The 11,758-nt window shown below is 37.6% G+C and overlaps 1 pseudogene; it reads left to right on the forward strand.

Moving 5' to 3' along the window:
- Positions 1–3,884: 3,884 nt before the first annotated feature.
- On the forward strand, positions 3,885–6,525 carry LOC137990759 (adenosine receptor A1-like; annotated as a pseudogene).
- The last annotated feature ends 5,233 nt before the right edge of the window (positions 6,526–11,758 follow it).

An 11,758-nucleotide genomic window follows, 5' to 3' on the forward strand; every position in this document is an offset into this window, starting at 1 on the left:
TACCATCGAACGAGCCAACCACTATGCGATTAAGTCTTTACTTAACCTGGGTAACTCGGCTCCCTATGATCTATGCTTAGCTAGGACCGCTATGGACACGCTTGAACAAAGACGCATCGTGCAATCGCTCATTTTATTTTTTAAGTGTTTTAGACTTAACGGCCCAAATTACATTTCTCAGTTTTTTACACCTAGGATAACTAATTATAATTTACGAGGTAATGGCTTAAATGTTGTGCAGCCATCATATAACAGCCTCGTTATGCACAATTCATTTCTGTATCAGATTGCCCACATGTGGAATCAATTACCAGCCTTAACAAAATCCTCGACCACCTTGGCTCAATTTCGTTCTCGTCTGAATGGTGTTGAATTTGCAGGGTGCCAGTGTATGAACTGTATATATTAACTATTCTCTTATCTTAATATTTGTACTTGTTTCTTTTAAAATTATCTTTTAATACAGTTCTAGATTCTTCTAGAAGATTGGGCAACCTCTCCCTACGTTTGCGACTTTAAATAAAGTTACCTTACCTTACCTTACCTTATTCTTCAGCCCGGCAAAAGTTACAGTAAAACGTGTGGAACAGAACGTCGATAGAACGAAATCCTCATTATAACGAACACAATCCAGAAGCTCCAACATGCTATATACCCCGATATAACGAAGAAATGTCAACACGTGACAAAACAACAAATGCGAAACATACCAACAAGGATGAAATCATTTAATCCTGCAACTATAAAACAGTTTCACGGTTACAGGAACAGCTCATTACAAAAGCAAACACTGACACTATCGATACATCTACAGATCCGCTCTATCTTCTTTTTTTATTAATTCTATCAACTTCTTTATTTTTGAAGGCTTTTTGTGGTAAAAGGTATAAGTAGCCGGAATTTCAAGTCCAATTCCTTTGTTTCTCCGTTTGCCAGCCACCTCGAATTCCACTGAAATTTGTCCTCCGTGTTTTCAGAGAGGATATTACATAGCCTGGCGGTGATACGAAATTTCTCTTCGAGTGTTGAAAAAATATTGTCAAGAGGAGAAGAGAAATCTCGTATCTCCAAGCGGGCAGCTAAGGTTCTGTTTATTATATAAAGATCTATAAAATACCAAATCACTTATAGTCCCAACGAAGAGCAACGGCGTGATTTATTACGTAACCAATGCAATGGTGATCTTTTCACATGTGAAGATACATATGTAATTTGCCAGCTGGGAGCTACAGCGGAAAACTGACCTCCGTCTTGAAAATTTGTTCGTCCTCTCAATGTAGAACACTCTGGTTCAAAAATAAATCTTAAAGAACACTCAGAGCAGGCATACATAACAATGATGAGAGAAATGAAGAAAAATGTGCTCCACTCACCTCCAAACCCCGGGAGGGGAGCGAGGACTTCCATATAGAATGGGGAAGGATGCTCTTCGTCCCGCTTACGGGTGTAAATTTCGGATTTTGGGCTCACTTAAGGTGTTCTGGGCAAAACGCAGTCATATATAGCCGTGAAGGTCTCCTTTAGGGTTGCGCGCGAAGAGATATAAAAGTGTATATTAACACTTTTATATTTCTTTACGAAGGTAATAACTGATTGTGATAATAAAACGTGAACTTAGAAATTGAAATGAAGGGCCATTTTTCTTGCAGAACAATGATGCAAATTTTATCGCGCTCAAGTTGCAATTCGGAAATCACACGTGTATACCGGGTGCGATTTGAATGTGATTCCACATCGATTTGATGCCTCGATATCGCAAGGTTTTCGAACTTGCTCGAAACTTGATGCAATTTTCCTCCGATTTTTCAATGTTGAATGACGAGAGACTTCTCGGGACGTTTTAGCAGCGTCATAGCGGAGAAAAAGCGACCAAAAAACAGTTCGTGGAGTTACAATGAAGATGCGACACTGACTAAATCACTGATTCTTGAAAGTGAAAACCGCCGCTTCTGTCGCTCAGTGCAATATCATGGTCTCCTCTCGGCAATACCCAACATCTAGAAGTATTACTTGAAACAAGGACAGCAAACCTCTACAGTGTTCCATCCCGCGATTGACGAACAAATTCTTAATATTAACAGAATCTTGGCCTTTCTCAACCGCAACAAGAAATAGAATGTGGTTTTAATGACACTGGAAGACGGAATATATACCCTTTACCATTCTCTGTAACGAAAGAAATCTACCTTTTCACTCTGTGCGCAAGTAACGTCCTGTACAAAATGAAGAAGGTTCGAGAACCTTGCTGGCTCCTGCAAGAACTTCATAAGCGAAGGCGCGTGCGGAGCACCATAGTTAACAAAAATATCGTACGTCCACCCGTCCATGTATGCCAATGTGACCAGTATCGCGCTAGTTTACAGCATACATCTTTGTTTAATCGGTTTTTCCTTTGTTCAGGACTGAAAATCAAATTGTTATTGTCAACTGGAATCAAATAACAATTATCTGTACCGTTTTGGGCATAAAGAAAAAGTTGATTTGTTTGTTTGTTTTGCTCTAATTAAAATGCGATGGAACAAGTGTTTTTTAATCCGCTTGCTCAACTGGAATTCAATGTGCGACGACAGTGACAGAAAATTTTTGCCCTTATGTGATAAACACCTAATCGCAATGAGTTCTCGTAAAATTAGGGCGAAATCTCACTAGCTTGTGTTTTTAGAAGTTTATTTAAAGCACCTAAACGTTATTTAAGTGTTGGAGCGGATCTTTTTTGAAATTTGTTCTTTCTTGGTTGCATTGCCGTATTTTGCCGATTCTTGTTCCAAGCTAACCTGGCGTGTTTCAATGAAATACATCAAAATGTGAATGATCTCGTTTTTAGAGATAAAGGGGAATAAAGTACTTCAGTAAACTCTTCTTTGACCTTCAACTAAAAAAAAAATATGCATCCTAATTTTAGCGTGATTCCTATTCGCTGGCTATTGACAGTTGACTCTAAAATGGCTTTTTTCCTTTTCCATTCGCTCGCTGAGGGCGTGCTTGTTTTCTTTTAAAACTCATACGGTTAAAACAAATTCATTGCAGAACTATTAAATATTAAAGTAAATTTCACTCGAAAAACCGATATCGTACTCATCGCTTCGTGATTCATGCGGTATCGGTTTTTAGCGTAAAATGTACGGTGGAATTCACTAGTTAGGCAATGAATTTTTCTATAGAAGAAAGCAAAGAAAATGATTTAATTATTAAAGCAGCAACCGGAAACATAAAACGCAGGCAATTCGAAACCTTTTATTTTCGCTAACCCTACAGGCAGTAGGAATAAATAACCATGGAGCTCCGCTTTTAGGCTTGGCTAAATCTATATATTATAAATTTTCCGCTGTTGTTTTCTTAGGGAATCATGGGCTCATCTAATGGTATCACTCTCCATCTTTTTCTACCTTGGTATAGAAGTTGCAATCTTCTAGTTGAACTTATAATTGACCACTTGATTTTCATCGGGAAAGAGTTTTGTTTATTATAAATCAATGAATGACATTGTACACCCTACTTTGCGGAGTTTATAGCCCTTGTTATGGAAAACGAAAGATACACCGATATCGTCATTATGTCAAACAAAGAGCGCTTATTATTATTATTATTATTATTATTATTATTATTATTACTATTATTATTATTATTATTATTATTATTATTATTACTATTATTATTATTATATTTTTATATTTTTATTTTTTATTATTAGTTTGTGTGAATATTTTTGGTTTTTTGTGTGTTTGGTATTGTATTTCAAAGCTAATACTTTAATTGTAAGCGCCAGTATCTATGTGTAAGTGTTTCTTTTCAAAAATATTCTGATTAAAACAAAGTGAAATGGGGTGATATAGGTATGTTGGAGTATATAAAGAGCCCGCAAAGAAACTGAAATTTCAAATCGATTCCGAAGGAGCTTTTACCGTTTAAGGTTAGTCTTTTTCTTAGTTCTTTCGAATCTAACGCTGTCAAGCCGAACTTGCTTCCTATCGTCAGTTATTTAAATTGTGCTTGATATATTTTTCTTGTACAAGAGCCAAAACTGATTATACCGCACGACATCATACCACTTCGAAGGTCTAAAGTCGCTGTTCTTTCTTTAGGTTCCGGCAGGTGGCCAAAAACTATTTTCGTAGATCAGTTTCAAGGATGACTGCGGCGATGATAAGGGGCTACAAACTTTTCTACTGAGTTAAAACGACAGTGAGGAAGCAACTCCCGCTCCAGTGGAGAGACACTACAAGGCACTAAGGTAGTGCCGAGAGACAGCGGACAACAACAATTCGTATACCAAAACTCACGAAATTGAAAAGCCTTTAAATAATAACTTTAGTGGATATAAACCGAGGCAGTGGAGAGAAAGCTCAGCGATTTAGGATCATTCAAACAATCGTTGAGAACATTCAGTTCGTCGTGACGAGTCAGTACTGTTTAAACTGAAGCTGAAAAGAGGAAATTGAACAACGTGTATACTGTGTACAGATTTCCAGACGACTTAAAGAATCCGGTTGTCACAGCGCTACATTCTCTTTATTTTTCCTGTCAACATTTCTGTTAACGCCTGTCAGCTTGGGAAGAGTCTGTCTAAAGGGAATTAAAGCTAGGCGTTCGAAGTCAATAGACCAAGAGCCTTTGGTTGTGGCAAGGAGACTTGAAGTCGAACTAGAACATTAAGCCATCCAAGATTGAGGTAAGGATGACCCTTCAGGCTCCAAACTCATGCGGGAAGGTTCTTCCGCCCACTGGATTGTCTTATTTTACTGCACCGTTTTCAGTGTTTCTTCCATTCCCGGAAACCTACTAGTATGTATGGCCATCATTAAGGATCCATTCAGGAATCTTAAAACTCCATTTCATTACTTTTTGTTGAGCTTAGCCGCGACAGATTTGATAGTAGGAACATTGATGGACCCTATATCCGCAATATACCACATTGGTGAAGGGCCTCAATCCGACATTGTAAACATCAAGATCCTGCACATTTTGTATTTCATCTTGAGTACGGCATCTATTTTGACACTGGAAGCACTAGCAGCCGACAGATATGTCGCCGTGTCAACGCCCGTGAAATACAAGACAATGTCGTGCCATCATAGCATCCATAATAATTTGGATTTTGGCATTTGGAATTTCGTTTGCCTACTTCAAACTCGGATTCATATTTTATTCCTTTATTTTCGCCAACACCGCAGTCATCTGCACGTTTGCCGTACTTTTATTTGTCCACATGGCAATTGTCAAAAGATTGCACCAACGGGCAAAATATTGGCGAGATCGGAGAGCAAACGACAGCACAGAGTCTGGTAAAGTGGAAAATAACAAAAACATCAAAGACGCAAAGAAAGAGAGCAAAGCGGCTAAGGCATTAATGGTCGTTCTTTTTGCTTTTTTCGCATCCTTTACACCTGCATGCATAATGATCTACCTGTTGAATTTCTGTACTAGTTGCAGTTGTTTAATGATTCACTGGTTGCGAGATTTGCAAATTTTGATTGTCTTATGCAACTTTGGTATTAACCCGTATTTGTATGCGTGGAGAATTCCCCAATTCAAAAGAGCATTTTTCAAACTTGTGAACATAAAGCAGCGAGGGTAGTCGTTGGTGTTTCCTTTTCAACAACTCAAGCCGTAAGCAGTGCATGGGCGTAGTCAGGGGGGTCCTGTATCTCTGTCCGTTACCTCCTCCCCCCGCCTTTTGAGAATCAACAACAGACTACAAAACCAGAGAAAATAATGTTACCTGCAGCTTAGTTCATCTATGCAGCTATTTTGTATGCTTGTCCCTCCCCCCGCACTCACTGCTCATCCGAAAGATTACCACTTTCAATAAAAACAGCGTGGATGTCGACATGACAAACCAGTACGTACCCTGGGATTGAGAGTGTGGGATCCATTTCTCCCCCTCTCCCCCAAAAAATCCTAGCTACGCCCCTGCAGTGACGTTGAACAAAGATAAATAAAAATTACATCGGATTTGAAACAACAGACTATTTCATGTTATTATAGATATATTAATAGTGGAAAACATGGAAATCGCGTCATTTGTTCAAAAATGCGCCATGTTTTGAATTTTCACTAGCATACTCTACGAGAAGAAACTGGACTGATCAGGATTTGCTAGAAAAAGTCACCAAGCTTAGTTTTCTCCTTGGATACAAAGTAGATATACATTAATTAAGTCTCAGAAACGAATTAATTTCGATGTGAGGTCAAATAAAAGACAAAAACAGTTGTCCCTTAATGATTGAAAAGTTTAAGGTGGGGAATTTACATTGCATCGTCCCAACAAAGAGCTGTTACATTTATAATAGTAAATAATAAATTCACAATTACCTGCATGTTAGAAATCTGCGAACATAATATCATGTCAAAGACGAGTAGCAGTGTCTGATTGATCAACATAAAGACAGAGAAACAGATGGAGTGTATTGAGTCAACGGCGTAGTCAACTATAAGCCAGTAAGCCAGCGCTTACAAACTTTTGGACTTAATTACTTACCGAGAGAATAACCTCATTTATGGATACATTGCTGTAGCCTATCCCACAAAAATAAAAATCCTTTATTACGGACACAACTGGTTTTATCAGTTAAGATAGGCCAAGATACAATTTTAGTCTCAATGTACGTGTTTATAGCTTGTACACAAATACGCCTTAAGAAGAGGAAACGAACATTGTCTGCATGGCATACGAAAAGAGTTCCACAATTATAATCCATCGATACCAACATGCTTCCTAAGGAAAACGCTTGGTGTGTCTCCCATCACACATTGTATCTTGTTAAAGTGCGGTTAAGTGGTTAAAATTGCTGGAATGCCATGTGGGTGCTCTTGGGTTCAAATCCCCCTTGACCACTGGATGGATTTTTATTCAGCGATCCAGGTCAATAGGTTTCCTCACCAGTTGGGGCCTCAGCAATGTTACATGTATGTTTATTAAGATTTCATTGCTGATCATTGTTAAAAAGCAGTTTTAAGGCATAGCATAATTCATATGAAAATGAGCAGATTGTAGGTTTCACTGAAATTGATAAGCATCCAAACGTCCACGGGACTGTAGGAGTGTCGAGCCATCAAAGCCCTCGTGATTGCATGTGTTAAACAAACCACACCCTCTGATTTGTGACAAAGCTATAACCATGGAGAACAGAACACTGGAAAGCCTGTTCTCTGCTCTTTTTGAATAGTGAGTTGGTATTTCACTTCCATTGGGGCTGACTCTTACAATATGTACAGCTTTTACTCGGTGTAATGCCAGACAATTTTACCAGTATGGCAATCCCAGTCGGAAAGTGGGTGCGATTTGTTTGTTTTATTTTTTTTATGTTTTTTAGTTTTTTTTTTCCGTGTCGGTAAAAGTCTTGCCTGTTACTCCCCTGGTAAGTGGTGTCTTTGTGCATAGAGCCTTCTGCGCGCATTTTCTTAGGATTGAGAGCGTAGTGGAAATGCGTAGATTTCTCTGGTTGACAAAGGAGAATCATTAACTTAGCCTGCAATGGCTTCGAAAGTCATGTAACACGCATGGCGTTTTAGTGGATCCTTAAACAAAATATACTGTTATGGAGCTCAATAATGGAAATTAAGCAGGCGGTGAAAAACCAACACCTGGAATCTCAAAAGCGACGAGTAATGGACTTTGACAACAATCGATCGCCCGTCGAGCCGAAATCAAAAGGAGCTGTATTTCTAAAATATTATTTTACCAAGTGTGGTGTTATGTAGAACACTGAAACCAAATGGAAAATTCTCTGGTAACTTATGGGCTCAACAAAGACAGAGAACAAATCGAAAACCTTACGTGGATCTGTGATCAACTCTGCATAGTCTTCAGGTAAAGGAAAAATTGGAAATGTGAAGGCCAAGAATTATTTGAAAGAAAGCTTGTCGTCTATTTTGTGCTTCATTATTCAAGGAAAAGGTTCTTCATGGAAACGGTTGGATCCTGAAATTTTAGTTTGTTGTAATATTGCGCATATTTGACAGGATTGAGTTTTTTCTCTTCACGCACGTAATGAAATAGGAAGGGGTTTTTGCCTCTAATAGCAAATATGTTGTTTGTTTCAAAACAACATTACTCGGTGTAATGCCAGACAATTTTACTCACCAATGGTGTCTGCGAAAAGGGTAAAATGGTGAAAGGGTAAACTCATTCACACCTAAAGCACCCCAAATCGGCAGGGCGGGGTAAAGTCTCACTCCTAGGTGGGGATTAGGGTTAAAGGGGACATAGATGTTGTAAATTTTTGTCCTGTTGATTTTAAATCATCCTTTCAAAAGGAGAGAATTTTCTGTAACTTTAATGCCTTAATCAGGGTTATACCATTCCCATTAAGCAGGGCTTGAAATTAACGAAAAAAACTAGTCCCAATTTTGTGACAAGATGTAAAAATTTAGTTGCAATTTTAGTCACAAAATCGTCGCGCTGCATTGTGTTCTCAGCGGTCTAGCAAAACAAAATATGAGCCTACAATACTCGTGTGTACAGAAACCGCTGAAAATGGCCAATGATCGAAGTAATGGAGTGGTGCACTTGCTTGGCGCAGCTAAATTACGCCAAAATTATGCTATCTTCAGATTGAAAGAAAATTCATGGTGACAAACAAAATAATTTTGTCATTTATTTATTTTAGCAAAAGTAGCAGCAAAGTAGCAACTACTAACCCTTTTCTTTTGAAAGAGCGAAGGTGAAAACAAGTTACACTTTGCGACTTCTCCAGATATTTTAGCCGCAAAGGGAAAAAGTTCACTTGCAACTGTATTGGTCGCAAATTCAAGCCCTGTTAAGCACGTATGGAACAACTTCTCATGCAGCTGTAAATGTGGATGTTGATTATGTAGTAACATGGGTGAAAAATTACTCCTTAATTTTTATCGTCAAATTCCAGCGTTAATTTATAATTTCACATATGAAATTACAATTTTGCCATGGCAACTTTTCCTGCAGGGTCAAAATGGCATCCAGGTTTGAAAAAACTCATGTCTCATGAACGAAATTTGTCACCCGTTATATTAATAGCTAACCAAATGGTATACTCATGAAATTAGGGAATAATAATAATAAATTATTTCAATTGCATTTTGTCCAAAATCAAATAATTTCCCTCTCTTAAAGGCTCGGATAATTATTAGATTTTGGACAAAATGCGTGTGAAATTATTCCCTAATTTCATCATCATCATCATCATCATCATCATCATTTATTTGCCTTTATGTGTATAACATATTTTAAAAAAGCATACAGCAGGTTGTTAGGCGAGGAGACCTCAGGAAACCACCAGGCTTATAGGAGAGGCCACCTTGACATCACAATATTAAACAAAAATAAGGGCTGCGAAGGAGTGCGGCAGGAACTAACTTGTCACCATTTGATTACCCATAGTAATAGCACCAAGAAGTATAGGCATCAACAAAGGAGACTTTTGTCTGATTGGCTGTTGAAAATGATAGTATCCAGTGTTCCAACCGCGCGCTGTGATATAAACAAAGATGGCTTTCGAAGCGGTGATTTCAACCTGTGCTTCTTCGATCGTTCTATATAGCTTCTGCCAGTTGAAGGCGGTCATTTAAACTTTAGGTGACAGGGAAAGATTCTGCAAGGGGCATTTTAGGCGGCGGAAAGTTTTCTTTCGTTACGCTTTTTGTAAGCAGCCCTTTTAGTCTGCTCGGGGAAGCAACGCTTCTGAAGTTGCTTCGAGTCAGCTTTTATACTTTTTAGCTTTATTTCTCCATTTAAGTGAATGCATCGGAACAAATGCTCAAAGTGCGAAAAGACCCGAGCAAAGGCCAGATTCCTTTGTTGGAAAGGGAGTACTATCTAACGTGGTTGCGAAATATATCCCTCGAGCTCGCAGGGATATGCGACTTGTAGGTAGTACTGAAATGAAATTTTCTGAATGAGTTCTCTTTGGGGAGGTAAAAATTTCACTTGACCATTTGTAGATGTAAAATTACACCCACATTAAATGTACAATTAAAATTGGGATGTCTGGAAATACATAAAGCAGGTCTTGTGTTCTGTGCAATGTTTAAAATTAAAAGGGCAATTAAAGGCAAAGCAGACTTTGTGATAGAACTCTGACACAATATTAACTACTAATTAATTTTGATGTGGGCAGTTCATGCTCATTCATATTCATTGCTCACTTTTGTGGTAAGTTACTATCTCACCGCAGAGAATAAAGTAAATTTATCTAAATCAGGATGAAAATGAACAAAATGTGCAGCCATTGATCTTAAATGTTTTTAGTCTATTAATTAACCCATTGATCCCTGGGGGTTCCCTATTGATGAGTAAAATACTAAGTATGGCCGGTTTTGGCCAGTTTAGGGGTGAACGGGATTTTATTAAATATAGTACATCAATAATATTCCGTATCAGTAATTGAGCCAGTATTTAATAACTAATATGTCCCAATAAAATTTAATATTGATTCCAACAGTGTTAAGTAATTAATATGCATTGATTTAGGATGATGGAACATCACACACCATTTTGTGTTCATTAATTTTATTTTTTACTTCATTCTTGGTGTATGGCAACTTATAGTAACTGCAAAAAACTTGCAGAAGAAATTGAAGAGAAGGTATACCTGAATATTATGGCTGTTTTGTGTGTCAAAAAATTTAATTGACCTGGTTTTTGTTTATTTTTGCTGCCATTCCTTGCACACAGTCACATGTCTCATAAAACTTGAATGTGCAGACAAAGGTAAAATAATTCACTGTACAAAGTTTAAAGAATTGTTATATTTGTATTATTTATTAAATGGGATTCCAAAAGCAGAAAGGTGCAAATAGTGACACACACACCCATGCAAGGCAGCCACACAAGGGAGTGAAAATTTTAAAATATACATTATTTACAAATATAATGTATAATAATTATTACTTATCATGTAAATCATCATGAACAAAATTATTATACTTTACAATAATTACTTGTCATGTAAATGTTACTATACAGTTTGTAAATATCTTTAAAATTTCAATTACTACAGTTTCCCTCAAATTTAAAGTAAGAAATTTATCAAATCGAAAAGTGCAGTGCAAAGTTGTGGTAAGCAGGCATTTGTATTTGTAAATATTACTACACTAACGAAACATTTTTTATGTAATTAAGTATAACTTTTAATAGCTGGGACTAATATTTATTGCAATACAAGCAAGAGTCTTATTTGCAGTACATTGCATTTAAGAATGCATTGCAACTGAATAATATGACCCAGAGTTGAATCAACGCACCACAAAGTGCCAAGTTTCGATGGAAATTAGGTTTACTTTCACGGGGCATTTTCGTGCGCCCTGCCACTTTTGAAGGAAAACTTTGAAAGCAGTTCGATTCTTCACAAATATGTGCTTTCCATACTAATGGCGATCGCTGGACGAAGACATATTTGCTGAGATTTGACCGAAAGTAACGTGAACACTGACGCTATTGTCTGATTTGGGGTAAAAAAATTTCAGTTGCGCGTCAAATATACACGGTTGTAGTTCACATTTCAAGAGGAGAAAAGACAAAAAAATGTCCAGAAGGTATGAAAATCACACATTAACAATACAGAGACTTTTGATATCTTATTCCAGAGAAAATAACACTTGATGGTGGAAAAAACAAGCACTGTTTTGTCGACAAAGAAAAGCCCTTTGGTAAAGGAAGAAGTCGAAACGTCGGGGTTCAGTATTCGCTGTGCCACTTTTACCGGGAATATCTCTAGTCAAACCTTATCTTTGGCTCACAAAATATCACCTGTTGACGGCTTTTCGTGGACCAACGTCGGAG

Source organism: Montipora foliosa, chromosome 2 (assembly GCF_036669935.1).
Source record: "Montipora foliosa isolate CH-2021 chromosome 2, ASM3666993v2, whole genome shotgun sequence".
Classification (NCBI taxonomy): Eukaryota; Metazoa; Cnidaria; class Anthozoa; order Scleractinia; family Acroporidae; genus Montipora; species Montipora foliosa.